Below are 23,899 nucleotides of genomic sequence, written 5' to 3'. Positions count from 1 at the left end.
ACGCCCCGTCCTGCTGTCACCCAATGGTCCCCGTCACCGGCAGAGACAGAAATGACATCACAGGAGATGACAGCCGGACAGATGCAGAACGCTCAACATGGCGGCTCACAGAGGGAAACCATGAAGACTATTACATGGGAGGATTTAACGGGATGATTTAATGGATATTTCGTCCTCCTTGCATTAATTACACACGCAAAGACTGACTGCAACACAGTTCAGCACCTACTTTGGGTATAATTACTGTATGTTAGGCTTTACTACCGGATCGCGAGAAAGGAGAATGGGAACCAGCACCATCCTTCACAAATCCGACTCTTTTATTTAATTTGCTGCGGATGTTCTGCAGCAAGAAATTACGATCAAGAACGCCCAAAGTCTCCTCCTAAATGTTCTTGCAGGACACGACATTTCCTTGAGGAAGTACAGTGCTCATTTAAACCCATTGGAGCCAGGATTGCTAGATTTATAAACCAATCGAATGCAGGTTGTAACTGAGAAATAATGTCTGCGTCTGTCGCCCTCCTGACTCTGTCTGTGTTGGGACACGCAGAGCTGCTTTAGATATTTGCTTCCGTTGGATGCTGGGTGTTGGGTTTTTCTTGATAAGCGCTAGATAACTTCTCCCTCTAATCTCTGGCTGTTCCCAACCCGGAAAGTAAACAGCTTCGGAGTGAAACAAAAAAGGCCTCAGACTCATTCTACTGGTCAATTAACCCATTTCGCTGCAACACATATACGGGGAACTATACATGTGACAACAATGAAAGTATTGTGATTCTGAAGAGCTTACAATCTAGTAATGCCCATGTATGCAAAACACTCGATTACTCCATATAACCTCTACCTATAACTCCTATTACTCCATATAACCCCTCCAATTGCCCCATATAACCGCTCCCTAAAACTCCTCCTATTGTACCATATAACTCCTCCTATTACCCCATATAACCACTCCCTATAATGCCTCCAATTATCCCATATACCCGCTCCCTATAACTCCTCCTATTGCCCCCTATAACTCCTATTACTCCATATAACCACTTCCTATAATGCCTCCTATTATTCCATATAACCGCACCCTATAACTGCTTCTATTACCATATAACCGCTCCCTATAACTCCTCCTATTGCCCCATATAACCGCCCCATATAACCGCTCCCTATAACTCCTATTGCCCCATATAACCCCTCCGTATAACTCATCCTATTGCCCCATATAACCCCTCCCTATAACTCATCCTATTGCCCCATATAACCCCTCCCTATAACTCCTCCTATTGCCCCATATAACCGCCCCATATAAGTCCTATTGCCCCATATAACCGCCCCCTATAACTCCTCCTATTGCCCCATATAACCCCTCCGTATAACTCATCCTATTGCCCCATATAACCATTCCCTATAACTCATCCTATTGCCCCATATAACCCCTCCCTATAACTCCTCCTATTGCCCCATATAACCGCCCCATATAACCGCTCCCTATAAGTCCTATTGCCCCATATAACCGCCCCCTATAACTCCTCCTATTGCCCCATAAAACCCCTCCGTATAACTCATCCTATTGCCCCATATAACCCCTCCCTATAACTCCTCCTATTGCCCCATATAACCGCCACCTATAACTCCTATTGCCCCATATAACCACTCCCTATAACGCCTCCTATTACCCCATATAACCGCCCCCTATAACTCCTCCTATTGCCCCATATAACCGCCACCTATAACTCCTCCTATTGCCCCATATAACCCCTCCCTATAACTCCTCCTATTGCCCCATATACCCGCTCCCTATAACTCCTCCTATTGCCCCATATACCCGCTCCCTATAACTCCTCCTATTGCCCCATATACCCGCTCCTTATAACTCCTCCTATTACCCCATATAACCGCTCCCTGTAACTCCTCCTATTGCCCCATATAACCGCCCCATATAACTCCTCCTATTGCCCCATATAACCCCTCCTTATAACTCCTCTTATTGCCCCATATACCCGCTCCCTATAACTCCTCCTATTGCCCCATATACCCGCTCCCTATAACTCCTCCTATTGCCCCATATATCCGCTCCCTATAACTCCTCCTATTGCCCCATATATCCGCTCCCTATAACTCCTCCTATTGCCCCATATACCCGCTCCTTATAACTCCTCCTATTACCCCATATAACCGCTCCCTGTAACTCCTCCTATTGCCCCATATAACCGCCCCATATAACTCCTCCTATTGCCCCATATAACCCCTCCTTATAACTCCTCTTATTGCCCCATATACCCGCTCCCTATAACTCCTCCTATTGCCCCATATACCCGCTCCCTATAACTCCTCCTATTGCCCCATATATCCGCTCCCTATAACTCCTCCTATTGCCCCATATACCCGCTCCCTATAACTCCTCCTATTGCCCCATATACCCGCTCCCTATAACTCCTCCTATTGCTAGATATTGTAAATATGGCCCATGGCCTTTTGCAGACGTGTAGGACAAGACATCAGAGGAGATTATAGTGGGCACTTTCCTCACCTGTTTTCTTTAGTCCAACAGGAAATATGACTCAAGTAAAAGAGCAGAGTCATTTCCTGGCCTAATAATCCCATCCCGGGACAGGATTCACCAAGGACATTTATTGCACTTCTGGTAAAGCCGCGGTTTGTTTAAAAAAAAAAAATAATAAATAAAAAATGTTTTTAAAAAACAAAAAAAATTCAAATTGCTGTGTGTGTCTTTTCTTCATGTATATAATGAACACAACTTTCATGTCCTCATATTACATTTACATACAAACATATACACAGGTAATCACACACACACACACACACACACACACACACCTGGAGAAAGCAGGTTGCTCGTGGTCACAGGCTGGGATCGGCAACAAGGAGGAACAAGGCAGGTTGGATTCGGTAATAGGAGGCCCGGGAAACAGAACATTGCACAGGCAAGGAAGAGAGGGTAATGAATCCTTATAAGGGGGGCAGACAGGTGCAGGCAATTGTTCAGAAGGAGGCTGACTTCCTGCTTGCGGCCATGTAGAGGCAGATGTCCTGCCTTAGCGGCCATATTGCGAGATCCTTATAGCCCCACCCTATATAAAGATCAGAAACATTGTGAGTTTGGTCTTTACCATACATGTGTGTGGAAACACGTCATGCCACGATCCAAATTAATTTCTGATGACCTCAAAAAAGCAGTCGTTGATGCTCATCGGTCTAGAAAGGGTTACAAAACAATTTCTGAGTATTTGGGGCTTCACCAATCCACTGTCAGACAGACTACAAATGGTGAAAGTTCAAGACCACAGTCACTCTACCCAGGAGAAGTCGTCCTACCAAAATCTCTCCAAGAACAAACCGGCAAATCATCCAGGAAGTCACAACAAACACAAGGATCCAAGGATCTGCAGGCCACTCTCGCCTCGGCTAATGTGAGTGTTTATGACTCAACTATCAGGAAAAGACTGAACCAGAATGGTGTTCATGTAAGGATAGCCAGGAGGAAACCATTGCGCTCTAAAAAGAACATTGCTGCCTATCTGAAGTTCGCCAAAGAGCACATAAATGATCCACAAGACTTCTGGAACAATGTTCTCTTGACAGACGACTCAAAGGTAGAACTTTTTGGCCTCAAAAACGTTGTTTGGTGAAAACCAAACACTGCGTTCGAACAGAAGAAACTCATTAAGCATGGTGGTGGGAGTGTGATGGTTTGGGGCTGCTTTGCTGCCCCAGGACCTGAATGTATTGCCATAATTGACACAACCATGGATTCTGCATTGTATCAGAAGATTCTAGAGGAGAATGTCAGGCCATCCGTCCGTGAGCTGAAGCTGAACCGAATGTGGGTCATGCAGCAAGACTATAATCCTAAACATACAAGCAGATCTACAAAAGAATGGCTGCAGAAGAAGAAATTCAGTGTTTTAGAGTGGCCTAATCAACGTCCGGGCCTAAACCCCATCGAAATGTTGTGGCAGGACCTGAAGCGAGCGGTCCATGCAAGGAAACAATCAAATATCGTCACTGAGTTGAAGCAGTTCTGTAAGGAGCAATGGGACAACATTCCTCAAACCCGATGAATGACCAGCAGTTACAGGAAACGCGCAGCTGATGTCATTGCTGCTCAAGGGGGCGCCACCAGGTACTGAATCTAAAGGGTCACATACTTTCTGGATATTGAATGTTGAATCATTTGTGGATAAATAAATGTTGAAAAAGTATCATGGTTTTGTGACATTTGTTTGACCAAGTTATCTTTATCTATTATTAGGACTTAGATTAAGATCTAATAAAATGTTATGTTTGAAATCCTAAGAGGTTCACAAACGTTTTCTCACCACTGTATATATAGGGTTCTTGTCTCTAGCGTTGGCTGTTTATATATTAGAAAATATAGAAATTAACACGTATCTCTCATTTTTATTAACACACACATTCATTCTGAAAGAAAAAGCAGTGAAGGGGTTAACATGGAACACAACCAGGAGCAGAGGGGAGGCTGACACAGGACAAGCAGGAGCAGAGGGGAGGCTGACACAGGACAAGCAGGATCTGAGGGGAGGCTGACACAGGACAAGCAGGAGCAGAGGGGAGGCTGACACAGGACACACAGGAGCAGAGGGGAGGCTGACACAGGACAAGCAGGAGCTGAGGGGAGGCTGACACAGGACAAGCAGGAGCTGAGGGGAGGCTGACACAGGACACACAGGAGCAGAGGGGAGGCTGACACAGGACAAGCAGGAGCTGAGGGGAGGCTGACACAGGACAAGCAGGAGCTGAGGGGAGGCTGACACAGGACAAGCAGGAGCTGAGGGGAGGCTGACACAGGACACACAGGAGCTGAGGGGAGGCTGACACAGGACAAGCAGGAGCTGAGGGGAGGCTGACACAGGACAAGCAGGAGCAGAGGGGAGGCTGACACAGGACAAGCAGGATCTGAGGGGAGGCTGACACAGGACAAGCAGGAGCAGAGGGGAGGCTGACACAGGACACACAGGAGCAGAGGGGAGGCTGACACAGGACAAGCAGGAGCTGAGGGGAGGCTGACACAGGACAAGCAGGAGCTGAGGGGAGGCTGACACAGGACAAGCAGGAGCTGAGGGGAGGCTGACACAGGACACACAGGAGCTGAGGGGAGGCTGACACAGGACAAGCAGGAGCTGAGGGGAGGCTGACACAGGACAAGCAGGAGCAGAGGGGAGGGTGACACAGGACACGCAGGAGCAGAGGGGAGGCTGACACAGGACAAGCAGGAGCTGAGGGGAGGCTGACACAGGACAAGCAGGAGCAGAGGGGAGGCTGACACAGGAAAAGCAGGAGCAGAGGGGAGGCTGACACAGGACAAGCAGGAGCTGAGGGGAGGCTGACACAGGACAAGCAGGAGCTGAGGGGAGGGTGACACAGGACAAGCAGGAGCTGAGGGGAGGCTGACACAGGACAAGCAAGAGCAGAGGGGAGGCTGACACAGGACAAGCAGGCGTTGAGGGGAGGCTGACACAGGACAAGCAGGAGCTGAGGGGAGGCTGACACATGATAAGCAGGAGCTGAGGGGAGGCTGACACAGGACAAGCAGGAGCAGAGGGGAGGCTGACACAGGACAAGCAGGAGCTGAGGGGAGGCTGACACAGGACAAGCAGGAGCTGAGGGGAGGCTGACACAGGACAAGCAGGAGCAGAGGGGAGGCTGACACAGGACAAGCAGGAGCAGAGGGGAGGGTGACACAGGACAAGCAGGAGCAGAGGGGAGGCTGACACAGGACAAGCAGGAGCTGAGGGGAGGCTGACACAGGACAAGCAGGAGCTGAGGGGAGGGTGACACAGGACAAGCAGGAGCAGAGGGGAGGGTGACACAGGACAAGCAGGAGCAGAGGGGAGGCTGACACAGGAGCTGAGGGGAGGCTGACACAGGACAAGCAGGAGCTGAGGGGAGGCTGACACAGGACAAGCAGGAGCTGAGGGGAGGCTGACACAGGAGAAGCAGGAGCTGAGGGGAGGCTGACACAGGACAAGCAGGAGCTGAAGGGAGGCTGACACAGGACAAGCAGGAGCTGAGGGGAGGAGGAGCTGACAGCTGTGGGATGTTGTCTGGAATTTGTATGCCCTGGGCTTCAGTGGCTTCTAATGCATTCCAGGCACACCCTGCTACCCTTCCACCCCTCCCCTTCTGCGCCCCGCCCCCCACGCCTCACCTGGAGCTCAGTGTCACCGTGCAGGTACGTGCAAGGGAGAGAGCAAAGGGCAGCAGCCTCAGGTCATCCTGTATAATACTGCTGAGTATCTATATACTTCCACTACCTGATAATGAGCATGCCGTGCTCAGGCCCTCCAACATTAAGTGCATGAAGTTAGGTAAGCTTTAGTTCCCCTGTCAGTGTGGGATACAGGAGCTTACACTCAGTGAGGACCGCCTACGTAGGCTCCGTAACACCTGCAGTGTATTCTATTCATTCAGATTGCTGTACCAATAAAACACGTGGATTTATAAGTATATACTTATATATAATAATAATCATAAAAATAACTTTTTCATATAGCGCTTTTCTCCCAATGGGACACAAAGTGCGTCTCAATTACAGTACAGCGCGCGGTACGCAGCACATAGGCATGTTACAGACACAGTCCCTGCCCCGCAGAGCTTACAATCTATGTGTTTGGTGCCTGAGGCACAGGGAGATACAGTGACTTGCCCAAGGTCACAAGGAGCTGACACTGGGAATTGAACCATTTCCCCTGCTACAAACTCAGTGTCATTGTTACAGAGTCAGTGTCCTCATTAAATAGTAGTAATAACGTCCTCATTATAACCCGCAGATCATTTAACAAATCAGTCATTTATCTTCAAGCTGCTGTAATTATTAGAAATAGGCACTGTATCAAAATAAAGAAAGGATCACGCTCCACTTTATTCTTTCATATAGTGTTAGGGACGGAAGGTGCAGATCGGATAAACATTAGTGCAGGGGAGATACATATTGTACAGAACAGTATCCTTGTATTGCACTCCAGAGACCTCCTCATAATAAAAAAATCACTTTACATTTATATGCGAATAAAAGAAACCTAGAAATGTATAGTTACAAACCCCTGGTATAATCTGGAGGTTAACGCACAATCCTTGTAGGGTAAAATTCTGTGTGTTGCAGCCCATGTGAACTATTGACCACAAACACAAATGTGCTTTTATAATATAGGTGCACATATAATATTAATATAATCAAAATGGCTAATTGTTATTAATAATAGTGACTCCAGATTTTCCCAGGGGTTTCTAACTATACCTTTCTAGGTTTCTTCCTCTCTTGTTTGCTTTTATTTCTATATAAAGTAAACGTTATATTTTATTATGAGGAAATCTTTTGAGTGGAATAAAAGTACAGTACACTGTTCTGTACACTATGTATTCACCTAAATAGGTCCAGTACCGGCTAAATAGGTCCAGTACCGGCTAAATAGGTCCAGTACTGGCTAAATAGGTCCAGTACCGGCTAAATAGGTCCAGTTGGAGGTACAATATTTGTGTATCAGGATTTAAATTTGCAATACACTGGTAAAGAACTCGCTGCGCTGTATAATTATGTTGAGTATCACTATATGTTGATAATGAACATTGTGCCCTGTATAATGATGAGTATCCAACCACCCTAAAATGAACATCCTGCACTATATAATAGTGGTGAGTATTCTTTCTAGCAACCTGCCCCCCCACCTCCCCCTGGAAATGACTTTATAATAATGCTAACGGTCCCTTTATTCTTCTAGCACCGTGACAATGACTAATCTGTGCTGTATAATAAAGCAGGGTATGTGTACATGTCCAGACCTGGGCAAGTAGCAGAATACATTGCGTAACAATGCAGAGTATCTTCAGCTACCTTACACAGAACAGACGGTGTGAAATCATACTGCGTTTCTCTATACACTCCCAACTACTCTGCACCTCCAGCACTGTGCTAAGAAACATGATGATGATGATGCTGCTGCTATATATATATATATATATATATATATATATATATATATATATATATATATATATATACGCACACACAAATATAATTCAGCTTTAAATACAAAACTGTGGTTAAACATGCATTTCCTTCTCCCAGTCAGTACAGTATACAGTCCCGTTCCTAATCATTTTAGGAGCCCTATTAGTATTATCATTATTTGTAAAGCGCTAACATATCCCACCACGCGGTACAAAGGGGGCACAGAGAGATGGAAGTTACAGAAACTGAATGACATACAAGGAAGGAGAGACGTTCACAGATACATGAGGTAATGACTGGTCCCCAGAGCTTACACTCTAGAGGGATTGTTACATTTCCTGTTGGTGCCTAATAAAAGGTGGTGGAAATCAGCTGCCCAGAGAGACAGACATATAGATCGAGATAGATAAGTTGGGGATTTTTCCTGCCGTGGCACAGAAGGAGTTAATCTCACTGCTCCCTAGTGAACACACTAAAAATCAGTGGAAGTTACAGAGTGGAAAATTGACACCGTCAGAAATGCAAACACACAGAGCGGATAAAGGTGCATTCATCACAAGACACACGCACTCAACGCCACGGCCCACAGAACATACTATGGCAAAAAGAAAACGTTGACCATCCAATTGGGCTTCCCCAAACAAAACTAACCATGCTAATAGTAAAAACGTGCCTGCTTACATTTTGGGGGAAAGTAATTACAATTTCAATTTCTTCAGGACCTCTCGGGGAGTGTTTGGCCCTCAGGCGTTTTCTTTAATCTTACCCCCAATCGTGTCCTTATCAGTGAGTTTATAAAGATAAGAGGAGGGGGAGAGAGGGGGCTTTGCCTGTGCAAACCCTTATCGAACACACACAGTGACGTCAGGCAATAGCGAGCAGCCAAAGGAAAGCAAACCCCCTCAAATCTCAGCTCCCCGTGTTTATAAACCGATTTTACATAATGATTTTAAAATACTTATACTGTAGCTGTCGGAGTTCATTAAAAAGGCATCAATCACGCAGATGTGACCCCTTATACTGTATATATCACTGCCATTAGTGCACGTTGGTCCCGGGAGGGAATGTCACTTTAAATATTGTTTTATAAACTCCTAAATATCACTACGTTTGATGTGGTCGTTGTCCGAGGATGGTCGCAGTACTGCCGCACCGTTAAAGGGTCAGTCCCTCCGAGGATGGTAGCAGTACTGCCGCACCGTTAAAGGGTCAGTCCCTCCGAGGATGGTAGCAGGACTGCCGCACCGTTAAAGGGTCAGTCCCTCCGAGGATGGTAGCAGGACTGCCGCACCGTTAAAGGGTCAGTCCCTCCGAGGATGGTAGCAGGACTGCCGCACCGTTAAAGGGTCAGTCCCTCCGAGGATGGTAGCTGGACTGCCGCACCATTAAAGGGCCAGTCCCTCCGAGGATGGTAGCAGTACTGCTGACAGATTTCCCGGGGCCCAGGACTAGAGTGTCGACCGGCCAGCCAACCCCTTGGAAAAGCCCCACCCCCCTCCCTTATATATTTGTGTTTTTGGAGTGGGTTAATTGCCCAGTGATCGGTACCTGTTGGGCCTCTTGGGTGCTAATGGGTCAATTATGTTGCAGCATTGTGGGTTCATGATGTTATTATGTTTGCAGCATGGCGGGATGGTGTAATGATGGTTGTGGGGACCTTGCTGGTTTGGCTCTCGGGTGGACGTCTGACCTCCTGTGGTGGTAATGGGGGAGGCGGTGACATACGAGGCTAACACGGCGGGTGTGGTAGTGCCCTCCAGTAATGGGATTTCATCAGTGTCATCAGGATCTTAGCGGTGGTGGGGATTTGGGGTTCAAGCCACAGGTATTCTGGGGGCTTTGTAGTGTATGGTTATTTGGAGCAAACTGGCGGGTCCCGGGAAGTTAAATGTGGTGTTTATATATTGGTTATTATGTTGTATTTAATAAATGCTGTGCCCATTTATATCCACTAACTATTGTGTCAGTGTGTTTATGCAAGGTTGGGAAGAGGGGACAAAATCTGAGGCTGGGCAAGTCATTAACACAAACGGAAAATTGTGTCAAAGCCCATCCAACAAGGCCATACTCTTCCAATACGGTACCCAGGCCGACCAACAATGTTGATAAAGTGCCTTGTGCATGAAACGCGTAGGTGCGTTCGTGTAGTCCTATTTTTGCTGCACCACCCTGCAATAAACCTGACCTGTTGCAAGATTGGAGTGTTCATCTGTATTATTCTTTCCGGTCTCATGCTGAGTTGGAATTCGTGGCTGTGCTTCACATCAACATCTCTCTTCTTGCTGTATACTTTCCTGGATGATCAGCACGCCCTGGATGCATAGGAGTCCTGCAAGCATCAAGGTAAGGGCCGCCGTGCCCCTGCATATATATGTTTACCAGTGCCTCTGCTTATCACATATTGGTTACTAGTGTGCGTGTATATAGTGACTCAGTTGTGGAGGTTAAACAGACCCCACTAGACACTTAGCCCACACCTGACAATTTGTCATATTCTTCATGGACTCTTTTTTTCATCCAGTATTATTTGCACATATTGTGGAGGATTTCTAACCAATTTTGATGCATCACATCGTTCTCTTCGACCAACAATGTTACCGTTCTCCTTCGGGCGCCGCTCACTCGCCGGCGCGTGCAGAGGCCCCGTGCTATTTCCCACAACATTTCAATTAAATGCCGGGGGAGCGCTTGAGGCCTCTGTAACTCCCTCTTACCTGCTCCTAGCCGGCTTCTGGCGACGTGTTGCCATGACAACGCGACGTCAAATGGCATTGCCGATGCCGGCGAGAAATTAAGAGGGGGGGCGCAAGCAGGGGGGCACAAAGAAAGAAGTTTGCGCACCCCTGCCATACACTATATCCCCAGTCAATAACTGGCATTAGCATCTGCGATGCAATGTGCTGACGCAGGATTTATTTCTAGAAAGTACACCCAGTTTGGAATAGATTTTGGATGTAAGTTTATCTGCCACCTGTGCTGAAGCTGGGACTGATGGAGCCACCTGTGCTGAAGCAGGGGTATCCCCAAGACCTGGTGGCCCTTGAGGACTAGGAGCAGATATGCAGAATTCAGTGTTCCCTGAGCACAGCGACACGTTCCTTCAGCACAGGACTCGGAGAGGTAAAGGATGACTTTAAGGGTGACTGAAAGTTTCCGAGGAAGCCGGTTGCTTTGCAACGCGCTGCAGGCCCCGTCTAGCAGCGAAAGGGGTTTAAGAAAAGACCCTCCACGGCACAGAATAAAAACACTAGAGAGCTTGCAGTCAGCAGTCTGTGCAGATTGCCGTTTCCTTCAAATCCTATAATAAACAGACCTGCAAATGGCAGCTTCCTACATCCTGTCTGTTGGGGGAAAGAGGCAGACACCCCGTTTTCAGCTTCCTCTTCCTCTGTGGTGTTTTTTGAAGATATCTTTAATGGGTCACTATAAGTAAGGCCCCGTCCATACTGCGAGCGAGCGACCGTGCGCACAACAGGCCGCACCTCTGTGAGGCAGGCCATAGAGCGCGCAATGGCGCGGCAGAATTTTGAGCCGACCAAAAAAATGTGTCTGTCACGCGACGGCCGGGTCACGTGAGCGGCTCAGCCAATAAGGCCAAACCAGCCTTGTGATGTCACGGCCACGTCTCCGCCACGCCTTCTAATCACGTGTGTTATCGAAAACTCAAAGGCCACGGATCGCTCCAGCGACAGGCGCGCACGACGCCATGCGCTCCGCCACGCGCGCCTACTATAATCTCAGCCTAACAGTGTATTTCAGACAGTCTCGCTGCATTCTCTTTTTCATTCAGACACGGACAAAGGAAAGAGACAATGGTAGTGGGAAGGGGCACGGTATATGGGAGACTGAAGCCAGTGACAGAAAGAGAGACTGTAAGGAAGAAAGAGCAAAGGGAATGAGCACTGAGAAAAATCCCTGTCATACTGTACAGACGTGACAGAGGCAGAGAGAAGGGACAAGAGTCACTGTCATACAGTACTGTAGAGAGGGGACAAAGGCAGGAGGCGATGGCAGAGAGAAGGGACAGGAGTCACTCTCATGCTGTACAGAGGGGACAAAGGCAGGAGGCAATGGCAGAGAGAAGGGACAGGAGTCACTGTCATGCTGTACAGAGGGGACAAAGGCAGGAGGCAATGGCCGAGAGAAGGGACAGGAGTCACTGTTACACAGAGCACAGAACAGTGATGGACACAGACCGCAGATAATACACAGGAATTCGTGAAAGAGAAAAGCCATCAGTTGGGGAGAGAAAGAACAGAGGTGCCAAAGGCTGAAGGGCAGAGATGGGGCAGAAAGACAGTCACAAGGCAGAGGGAGAGACGGGGCAGAAGGACAGCGACGGGGCAGAGGGACAGCGACGGGGCAGAGGGGCAGCGACGGGGCAGAGGGGCAGCGACGGGGCAGAGGGGCAGCGACGGGGCAGAGGGGCAGCGACGGGGCAGAGGGGCAGCGACGGGGCAGAGGGGCAGCGACGGGGCAGAGGGGCAGCGACGGGGCAGAGGGACAGCGACGGGGCAGAGGGGCAGCGACGGGGCAGAGGGGCAGCGACGGAGCAGAGGGGCAGCGACGGGGCAGAGGGGCAGCGACGGAGCAGAGGGGCAGCGACGGGGCAGAGGGGCAGCGACGGGGCAGAGGGACAGCGACGGGGCAGAGGGACAGCGACGGGGCAGAGGGACAGCGACGGGGCAGAGGGGCAGCGACGGGGCAGCGACGGGGCAGAGGGACAGCGACGGGGCAGAGGGGCAGCGACGGGGCAGAGGGGCAGCGACGGGGCAGAGGGACAGCGACGGGGCAGAGGGACAGCGACGGGGCAGAGGGGCAGCGACGGGGCAGCGACGGGGCAGAGGGACAGCGACGGGGCAGAGGGACAGTGACGGAGCAGAGGGACAGCGACGGGGCAGAGGGACAGCGACGGGGCAGGGGGGCAGCGACAGGCAGAGGGACAGCGACGGGGCAGAGGGACAGCGACGGAGCAGAGGGGCAGCGACGGGGCAGAGGGACAGCGACGGGGCAGAGGGACAGCGACGGGGCAGAGGGGCAGCGACGGGGCAGCGACGGGGCAGAGGGGCAGCGACGGGGCAGAGGGGCAGCGACGGGGCAGAGGGGCAGCGACGGGGCAGAGGGGCAGCGACGGGGCAGAGGGGCAGCGACGGGGCAGCGACGGGGCAGAGGGGCAGCGACGGGGCAGCGACGGGGCAGAGGGGCAGCGACGGGGCAGAGGGACAGCGACGGGGCAGAGGGACAGCGACGGGGCAGAGGGGCAGCGACGGGGCAGAGGGGCAGCGACGGGGCAGAGGGGCAGCGACGGGGCAGAGGGGCAGCGACAGGGCAGAGGGGCAGCGACGGGGCAGAGGGACAGCGACGGGGCAGAGGGGCAGCGATGGGGCAGCGACGGGGCAGAGGGGCAGCGACGGGGCAGAGGGACAGCGACGGGGCAGGGGGGCAGCGACGGGGCAGAGGGACAGCGACGGGTCAGAGGGACAGCGACGGGTCAGAGGGGCAGCGACGGGGCAGAGGGGCAGCGACGGGGCAGAGGGACAACGACGGGGCAGAGGGACAGCGACGGGGCAGAGGGACAGCGACGGGGCAGAGGGGCAGCGACGGGGCAGAGGGGCAGCGACGGGGCAGAGGGGCAGCGACGGGGCAGGGGGGCATCGACGGGGCAGGGGGGCAGCGACGGGGCAGCGGGGCAGCGACGGGGCAGCGACGGGGCAGGGGGGCAGCGACGGGGCAGAGGGGCAGCGACAGAGCAGAGGGACAGCGACTGGGCAGAGGGACAGCGATGGGGCAGAGGGGCAGCGACGGGGCAGAGGGGCAGCGACGGGGCAGGGGGGCAGCGACAGGGCAGGGGGGCAGCGACGGGGCAGAGGGGCAGCGACGGAGCAGAGGGACAGCGACGGAGCAGAGGGACAGCGACGGGGCAGAGGGACAGCGACGGGGCAGAGGGGCAGCGACGGGGCAGGGGGGCAGCGACGGGGCAGAGGGGCAGCGACGGGGCAGAGGGGCAGCGACGGGGCAGCGACGGGGCAGCGACGGGGCAGAGGGACAGCGACGGGGCAGAGGGGCAGCGACGGGGCAGAGGGACAGCGACGGAGCAGAGGGGCAGCGACGGGGCAGAGGGGCAGCGACGGGGCAGAGGGGCAGCGACGGGGCAGAGGGGCAGCGACGGGGCAGCGACGGGGCAGAGGGGCAGCGACGGGGCAGCGACGGGGCAGAGGGGCAGCGACGGGGCAGAGGGACAGCGACGGGGCAGAGGGACAGCGACGGGGCAGAGGGGCAGCGACGGGGCAGAGGGGCAGCGACGGGGCAGAGGGGCAGCGACGGGGCAGAGGGGCAGCGACAGGGCAGAGGGGCAGCGACGGGGCAGAGGGACAGCGACGGGGCAGAGGGGCAGCGATGGGGCAGCGACGGGGCAGAGGGGCAGCGACGGGGCAGAGGGACAGCGACGGGGCAGGGGGGCAGCGACGGGGCAGAGGGACAGCGACGGGTCAGAGGGACAGCGACGGGTCAGAGGGGCAGCGACGGGGCAGAGGGGCAGCGACGGGGCAGAGGGACAACGACGGGGCAGAGGGACAGCGACGGGGCAGAGGGACAGCGACGGGGCAGAGGGGCAGCGACGGGGCAGAGGGGCAGCGACGGGGCAGAGGGGCAGCGACGGGGCAGGGGGGCATCGACGGGGCAGGGGGGCAGCGACGGGGCAGCGGGGCAGCGACGGGGCAGCGACGGGGCAGGGGGGCAGCGACGGGGCAGAGGGGCAGCGACAGAGCAGAGGGACAGCAACGGGGCAGAGGGACAGCGACTGGGCAGAGGGACAGCGATGGGGCAGAGGGGCAGCGACGGGGCAGAGGGGCAGCGACGGGGCAGGGGGGCAGCGACAGGGCAGGGGGGCAGCGACGGGGCAGAGGGGCAGCGACGGAGCAGAGGGACAGCGACGGAGCAGAGGGACAGCGACGGGGCAGAGGGACAGCGACGGGGCAGAGGGGCAGCGACGGGGCAGGGGGGCAGCGACGGGGCAGAGGGGCAGCGACGGGGCAGAGGGGCAGCGACGGGGCAGCGACGGGGCAGCGACGGGGCAGAGGGACAGCGACGGGGCAGAGGGGCAGCGACGGGGCAGAGGGACAGCGACGGAGCAGAGGGACAGCGACGGAGCAGAGGGACAGCGACGGGGCAGAGGGACAGCGACGGGGCAGAGGGACAGCGACGGGGCAGAGGGACAGCGACGGGGCAGAGGGACAGCGACGGGGCAGAGGGACAGCGACGGGGCAGAGGGGGCAGCGACGGGGCAGCGACGGGGCAGAGGGACAGCGACGGGGCAGCGACGGGGCAGAGGGACAGCGACGGGGCAGAGGGGCAGCGACGGGGCAGAGGGACAGCGACGGAGCAGAGGGACAGCGACGGGGCAGAGGGACAGCGACGGGGCAGAGGGACAGCGACGGGGCAGAGGGACAGCGACGGGGCAGAGGGACAGCGACGGGGCAGAGGGACAGCGACGGGGCAGAGGGACAGCGACGGAGCAGAGGGACAGCGACGGGGCAGAGGGACAGCGACGGGGCAGAGGGACAGCGACGGGGCAGAGGGACAGCGACGGGGCAGAGGGACAGCGACGGGGCAGAGGGGCAGCGACGGGGCAGAGGGGCAGCGACGGGGCAGAGGGACAGCGACGTGGCAGAGGGGCAGCGACGGGGCAGGGGGGCAGCGACGGGGCAGGGGGGCAGCGACGGGGCAGAGGGACAGCGACGGGGCAGAGGGACAGCGACGGGGCAGGGGGGCAGCGACGGGGCAGAGGGGCAGCGACGTGGCAGAGGGACAGCGACGGGGCAGAGGGACAGCGACGGGGCAGAGGGGCAGCGACGGGGCAGAGGGACAGCGACGGGGCAGAGGGACAGCGACGGGGCAGAGGGACAGCGACGGGGCAGAGGGACAGCGACGGGGCAGAGGGACAGCGACGGGGCAGAGGGGCAGCGACGGGGCAGAGGGGCAGCGACGGGGCAGAGGGGCAGCGACGGGGCAGAGGGACAGCGACGGGGCAGAGGGGCAGCGACGGGGCAGAGGGGCAGCGACGGGGCAGAGGGACAGCGACGGGGCAGAGGGACAGCGACGGGGCAGGGGGGCAGCGACGGGGCAGAGGGACAGCGACGGGGCAGAGGGACAGCGACGGGGCAGAGGGGCAGCGACGGGGCAGAGGGACAGCGACGGGGCAGAGGGGCAGCGACGGGGCAGCGACGGGGCAGAGGGACAGCGACGGGGCAGGGGGGCAGCGACGGGGCAGAGGGGCAGCGACGGGGCAGAGGGACAGCGACGGGGCAGAGGGGCAGCGACGGAGCAGAGGGACAGCGACGGGGCAGGGGGGCAGCGACGGGGCAGGGGGGCAGCGACGGGGCAGAGGGACAGCGACGGGGCAGAGGGACAGCGACGGGGCAGAGGGACAGCGACGGGGCAGAGGGGCAGCGACGGGGCAGAGGGGCAGCGACGGGGCAGAGGGGCAGCGACGGGGCAGAGGGGCAGCGACGGGGCAGAGGGGCAGCGACGGGGCAGAGGGGCAGCGACGGGGCAGTAACAGCATCGAATGCTGTAATAATGTGTGGATTATTTTGTATAGGGTTGATATATTTCAGGGTAACATATCACAACGATGCTCATTCTATATCCGCCAACAGGGCTGACCGGGCTATTTTTGGCCCATATTGCCACTCTGGCGGTTATAGAATAAGCCCCTAAATGTGCAGACCCCTTTCTCCTCATCTCCTTCCACTGCTACTAGCGAGTGACAACGTGAAGGGAATGATTACAGTGTTTCCAGACGAGCGCTGCCATTCATACTGTGTATACCAATAAAGCAATAACAACAACAAGCTCTTTAACAAATACATATTCCAGCGACTGCAGCACACGCCAGCCCCCCGCGTGTTTCTGAGTGTCATGGGATGACTTCGCTGCACCGCCTTTCATCAGGGCTGGGAAGGTTTAACTTGCTTCCAAAAAAGGAAGTCCCAGACGCCTTAACACCCCCCTCCCCCCCTGACAGGCCCTATGTGGGTGAAGGAACGCCCACCGCAGCCTTGTGTCCATATTAGGACATATAGGGCAATCCTCAGCCTCTCTCTGCCCAGGAAAATGCAAAGTAGGAAGCAGAAGAAAAGAAGCCTTTTACAATCAGAGATGTGGCTGTGCCCTGTACTCGCCTCCTCCCCCTGTGTATATCTCCCCTCCTCCCCCTGTGTATATCTCCCCTCCCTCGCTCTTACATTCGCTGAATGAGGCACCTGTTTTACTCGCTCAATGTGTTGGCATATGGAAAAAAGGAGCTGGGAATTGCTGTGCTTCTGTTGGATCACAGAAACCCTCCATCTCTTTTTATTTGAGTTGTGCTATTGGGATTCGGCCCTGTAAAAAACATCAATTACTCTGCTCTTTCTGTAGGGGGAGAAGTGTATGTCACCCTACATTAGATATAAATCTGGGGGACGGCTGTGTAGCAACGTGTGTATCTGTGACACACACACATGCAGCATAAGCGCCAAATCTCAAATTATATACTGTATATACAAAACACAAAATATATTTAAATTAGACTGCGCAGCAATATGTGCACAACTGACACCCTAATCTGTGATTATATAATACACTTAAATGGTGTTAATATATTAAATTACTCAATGTGAAAAAGAATACAATGATAACCAATACAAAATGTACACAGATAATTAAAAATAACTATTAACTCAGTGACTATAGATGAATACATCTCTCTCTGTCTCTGTCTCCCCAAACCCAGCACAGATCTCCCTACATTACATATAACCCCAGGATTTTATTAAATGTTTTACCAGGAAGTAATACATTGAGAGTTACCTCTCGTTTTCATGTATGTCCTTAACACAAAGTTAAGGTGAAAGATACATGGTTACAAATACATGATTTACATTAGGTGAACAGGGTTATCTTCTTAATATATAAAATCGAAAGGTTGGTACTAGCTGCGGTGAATCTGATTGGTCCTCAGCCTCTGGCCAATCAGATTGGTGGCTCTATGACGTCACCCGGCTCTATGACGTCACCCAACTCTCTCTCTCTCCCTCTCCCTCTGCCTCTCATCGGCTCCCGGACAGAGGGGAAGCGCGGCACGGCCCTCCTGCCCCAGCCGCCAACGCTCACTTCCCTCCCTCCCCGGCGGGTGGACAGGCAGTGGGCAGGCAGCCTCCGGAAGGACCCCCTTCCTCCTGCAAATGCCCCCGGTAAGATGGCGGCGCACAGCGGACAGGCGGGGGGTGGTATTCAGTCAGGAGAGAGGGGGGGGGGTAGTCAGGAGAGAGGGGGGGAGTTAGTCAGGAGAGAGGGGGGGAGGGAGTCAGGAGAGAGGGGGGAGAGAGGGAGTCAGGAGAGAGGGGGGAGAGAGGGAGTCAGGAGAGAGGGGGGAGAGAGGGAGTCAGGAGAGAGGGGGGGGAGAGGGAGTCAGGAGAGAGGGGGGGGGAGAGGGAGTCAGGAGAGAGGGGGGGGAGGAGGGAGTCAGGAGAGAGGGGGGGGAGAGAGGGAGTCAGGAGAGAGAGGGGGGGGAGGGAGTCAGGAGAGAAGGGGGGAAGCCTGAACAGCTGTGAAGAGGGGGGAAGGGAGTTGAGAGGGAGGATGGGGGAGGCAGAACATTACATCACGGGCAACGCCGGGTATATCAGCTAGTACATTATATATAAAGACATTGCATGCACAGTTAGAGATAATATATATTATAGGCTTATATAGCAGTTACAGACCAGATTAAAATGTGAGACCGCTTTACTTTTGAAACAACTGGTGGCGGGAGTGAGAGTCTCTGGTAGATTGTTCCGGTTTTGGGGTGCACGGTAAGAGGAGGAGCGGCCGGATACTTTGTTGAACCTTGGGACCATGAACAGTCTTTTGGAGTCTGATCTCAGAGGATACGTGCTGCGTGTGGTAGGGGTGAGGAGCTTGTTCAGGTAGGTGGGTAGTTTGCCCAGAAAGTATTTGAAGGCAAGACAGGAAAGGTGAACTTTGCGCCTAGACTCGAGTGATGACCAAGCTAGTTCTTGGAAAATTTCGCAGTGATGTACGTTGTAGTTGCATTGGACGACAAAGTGGCCTATTGAGTTGTAGAGGGTGTCTAGTTTGCCAAGGGGAAGGCCACATACATGTGTATTGAAGCTTCCTTACAAGCTGTAGGTAGATCATTGATGAAGACTGAAAAGAGTAGGGGCCCCAGAACAGAGCCTTTGCGGGACACCACAGGTGATATCCAAGGGGTTGGAGGTAGAACCCGAGAGACACATATTGGGATCTACCTGATAGGTAGGAATGAAACCAGTTTAAAGCATGTTCCCCTATTCCAGAGCACAGAAGCTTGTTTAGCAAGATAACATGATTAACACTAACAGGACAGTCTGAGCCTGTGGATTATAACCTTCACTTAGTGAAAAGAGGAAGAGACCACAGACCACAGATTTCCAGGCAGTGAATGCTTCTATTTTCCTCGCAATGACCATGTAGTGATAAAAACAAAACAAAAAGGCCTTATTGTCCTCTCCGGACTTGCCTTGTGTGTGATAGAGAACGGGTCTGAGGGAAAGAGGGCTGCTCACAGGCTGGCTTTGCCGCCTGATTCTTGGCTGTAGACTAACACTGCAGTTCCCTTTTTAGTGACATACTAATGGCTCACAGTTTCCCCATCTCTTGCCAAACAGAGTCATCATTTTGCTACTAGGGTCGCCTGCTAAATCTTGCGTACATTTATATGAACACGTGTTTCCTTTAAATATCTCATCATGTGAAACACGGCTACACGCGTGCACAGCCACTCTGGGTGTAAGAACTATGTTACGTTAGCGTGATCACAGATTCCTCTGTGCAATTCCCCGGCGGCTAATCTTGTATCTTGGAGAAAACATTTTCTATTAGGTTGGGGCTCTTACAAACTATCAGAATTGATTCAATTATCACCACTGTCATATTTTACAATACTACTTTTACATTACTATATTTTGCAAAACTATTTTATAACTCACGTTGTATTTGCTGAAGCAGGGAGGAGCCCGTAAACAAGCAATAGGTCATGTATTGTCACAGCCGAAAAACTGCTAAGTGACTAAATATATTATCAACGCTGAAACCAGCATTAAACACGCAGAGCAGAGGGACATGTATGTACGTGGGACCCATGCAGAGGGGCATGTATGTACGTGGGACCCATTAAACACGCAGAGCAGAGGGACATGTATGTACGTGGGACCCATGCAGAGGAACATGTATCTACGTGGGAGCCATTAAACACGCAGAGCAGAGGGACATGTATGTACGTGGGACCCATTAAACACGCAGAGCAGAGGGACATGTATGTACGTGGGACCCATGCAGAGGAACATGTATGTACGTGGGACCCATTAAACACACAGAGCAGAGGGACATGTATGTACGTGGGACCCATGCAGAGGAACATGTATGTACGTGGGACCCATTAAACACACAGAGCAGAGGGACATGTATGTACGTGGGACCCATGCAGAGGAACATGTATGTACGTGGGACCCATTAAACATGCAGAGCAGAGGGACATGTATGTACGTGGGACCCATGCAGAGGAACATGTATGTACGTGGGACCCATTAAACATGCAGAGCAGAGGGACATGTATGTACGTGGGACCCATCCAGAGCAGAGGCACATGCATGTATGTACATGGGCCAAACGCAGAGCAGAGGACATGTATGTACGTGGGACCCATGCAGAGGGACATGTATGTACGTGGGACACACGTCGAGCAGAGGGACATGTATGTACATGGGCCCAACGCAGCGCAGAGGACATGTATGTACATGGGACCCATGCAGAGGGACATGTATGTGGGACCCACGCAGAGCAAAGGGGCATCTATGTACATGGGACTCACGTGGAGCCGAGGAGATGTATGTACATGGGACCCACGCAGAGGGACATGTATGTATGTGGGATCCATTAAACATACAGAGCAGAGGGAAATGTATATATGTACATGGGCTCATGCAGAGAAAAGGGACATCTATTTATGTGGGACTCACACAGAGCAGAGGGAGATGTATGTACGTGGGATCCACGCAGAGGGAGATGTATGTACGTGGGATCCACGCAGAGGGAGATGTATGTACGTGGGACCCACGCAGAGGGAGATGTATGTACGTGGGACTCATGCAGAGGGACATGTATGTATGTGGGACCCAAGCAGAGGGACATGTATGTATGTGGGACCCACGCAGAGGGATTCTGACACCCGTCGATCAGCTCTACCCCCCATGCAGGATAACAGAAAGAACATGATACCCTTAGGGTGAGTCCATAGATACTTCAGCCGTGCGGAGGCTGAGCCAAAGTGGGTGCTTTCCCTGGCCTTAGTTCGCGCGCCGTCCGGGGGCGTGTTGGGGGGGCAGGCCAGTGACGTCACGGAGCTGGTTCGCCCTCATTGGGCGAACCACTCCCGTGACCAGCTCTGCGCTCCTGTGAGCGCTTAAACTAAAAAAAAAATTGTCGGCTACGCTTCCGCACACCTGTGGAAGCGTGCACGAGCCCCTGCTAAAGCCGCTCTCATTGCGGCTGCAGGGCTCACTGACAAGCCTCAGCGGATAAGCGCTGACCATGGACTCAACCTTATCTGTGGTGTAGATAGCATGATGTGGAAGAAAATCAGAGCAGTGTAACTTTAAGCAGAGAAGGGATGGGCTCTAGAGCAGACACAGGATCTCACGGTGTGCGTAACAAGGTGTTACCTTTCCACATGCAGCAGTCCCACTGACACGGCTTTTACCCTGTATGCAAAGTTGTCTCAAATAAATGGATGTTCACACTTTGTACAACATCAAAACACGGCCCCCATTATAAATTGTGTTACCAATAGTATTTTCTTCTTTTAATCCCTAATCCACTTTTGTGCGGAAAATGTATGTGTTTTTATTTTCTGCGGGTCCATGTAATTCTAATGTTATCTCTAAATGTCCCTCCCCTTTATCTCTGTTGCTAAGGTTGGAAGCATAAAAGGAATAATCAAAACGACAAAATCTATGGATATTCAAGAAATTACAAATAACATTGTCACGATAGAGGCTAGATAAAGATAGTAAAAGGTATCTCAAGCTTACATTGCTAACTTGCTATGGAGCCATTAGGCATTTAAGCATTATTATTTTTTTTTTAAAGGAATCAATCACCCACGTGTAACCTATTAAACCTGCCACTGCTAGTAGTTCCCTTCAGTCCTAGCAGGGACTGACCCTTTAATAGTGTGGTCCCAGAGGTGATGCAGTCATCGACTGAGCTACCTGTGCTGGGATATCGTGAAAACCTGACCTGTTGGGGGTACTTGAGGACTGGAGTTGGGAAACCCTGCACTATAGGGACCCCACTGTCACATCTTCAGAGCAGTGCAGACTGGTAGCTATTTACATTGTGGTGTGTGTAGTGGACACAGCAGGGAAACCAGTCATTTTCCACAAGGAGGGGCCTGTAACAACTGGCAGAGCGGTGCTCTGTGTATTTCAGTAGAGATAACAACCAGACATTACGGCTCTGGTTGTTACAACAGAGAGAAGCGTGATACGTGTGCATGGACTGGCGTGTCGGTTTACTTTCTATATCATGAATGCTTACGAAACAGAGAAACGTCACATTAGTCAGGACCTCATGCCATATAAGGGGAACTTGGAAAGCATGTGTAATAAGAAGGGGTATGGTGAGAGCGCAATGTTCTGATGAATCAGTGGTATCACTGCAGGCTCAGGTGTTTCAATCCTGCAGCTGGTGCTGCACGAGTCCTGGTTGGCATTATATAGCTAGCTCTTGGGGCCAAATGTTCAATGCATCTGTGATGTTTTACCATGTTCAATGATCACACACACTTCAATACAGAACTGATACAGAGCTGACAGCACAGGCAGTGCTTGAGAGAGATAGAGATAGAGATGTGTATATATATATATATATATATATATATATATATATATATATATATACACACACACACACACACACACACACACACACACACACACACACACACACACACACACACACACACACACACACACACACACCAGCCTCTCCTTCACAAACTACTACTCCATGACCTGTATACACAACACAGGCAGTGCAGCCTTCCACACACAACACCATGAAGTATACACAGCACAGATACATGCAGCAGCAGTGCTAAATTCATCCTCTCAGACACTATTACACCATGACATGTATACACAGCAAAGGTACAGAACTGGCAGCAGCAGCAGCCGCCTCCCCCTCACACACACTTCTACACCATGATATGTATACACAGCACGGACAGCAGCAGTGTCAGCCTCCTTCCACTACAACACCGTGACAAAGCCAGCCTCCTTTTTCTCCCTCCTCACTCTGTGCAGATCCCTACACCAGGAGAGACTGAATCCTGTGGCTTGAAAATCAACAAAGGGAGACGCCTGCTATCATCACGTGGCATCAATTAGTTACAAATTGCTCTTAATAATCTATGTACTAAAAGTGAGACAGGCGTGTGCAGACTCGTACATCACAAATGAGATGCTGAAACAGGACATACGTTATACGAAAAAAAAACATATATATATATATATATATACACACACCACAGATCGCAACACACACGTGTGTGTATAGATATAGCGATATAGATATTCATATGATAAATTGTGGGCTATTTCCATCTGTACACATCACTTTGCTTTACACCTAGATCAGCTGATCGTGCACTGAACAAGCCCCGCCCACCACCAGGAGTGTAACCGCAAGCCCCGCCCCCACCTGTCAAACGTTCTACCGGGACCCGCCCACTCCTAGCTCTGTAGTAGGGAGCCACGCTCCAGGCCCCGCCCAGCCGCGCTCCAGGCCCCGCCCATCCGCGCTGGACCACAACTCCCGACACCCTCC

The 23,899-nt window shown here is 52.8% G+C and overlaps 1 protein-coding gene across 5 annotated transcripts in view; it reads right to left on the bottom strand.

The window, feature by feature from the left end:
- The window catches only part of MUS81 (MUS81 structure-specific endonuclease subunit), a 138,006-nt gene that overhangs the window by 113,448 nt on the left and 659 nt on the right, over positions 1-23,899 (bottom strand). The window lies entirely within an intron of this gene.

The sequence above is a fragment of the Ascaphus truei genome, chromosome 14, assembly GCF_040206685.1.
Source record: "Ascaphus truei isolate aAscTru1 chromosome 14, aAscTru1.hap1, whole genome shotgun sequence".
Taxonomy (NCBI): Eukaryota; Metazoa; Chordata; class Amphibia; order Anura; family Ascaphidae; genus Ascaphus; species Ascaphus truei.
Note: the sequence above shows the minus strand (reverse complement) of the source record. Positions and strands in the feature narration are given on the sequence as shown.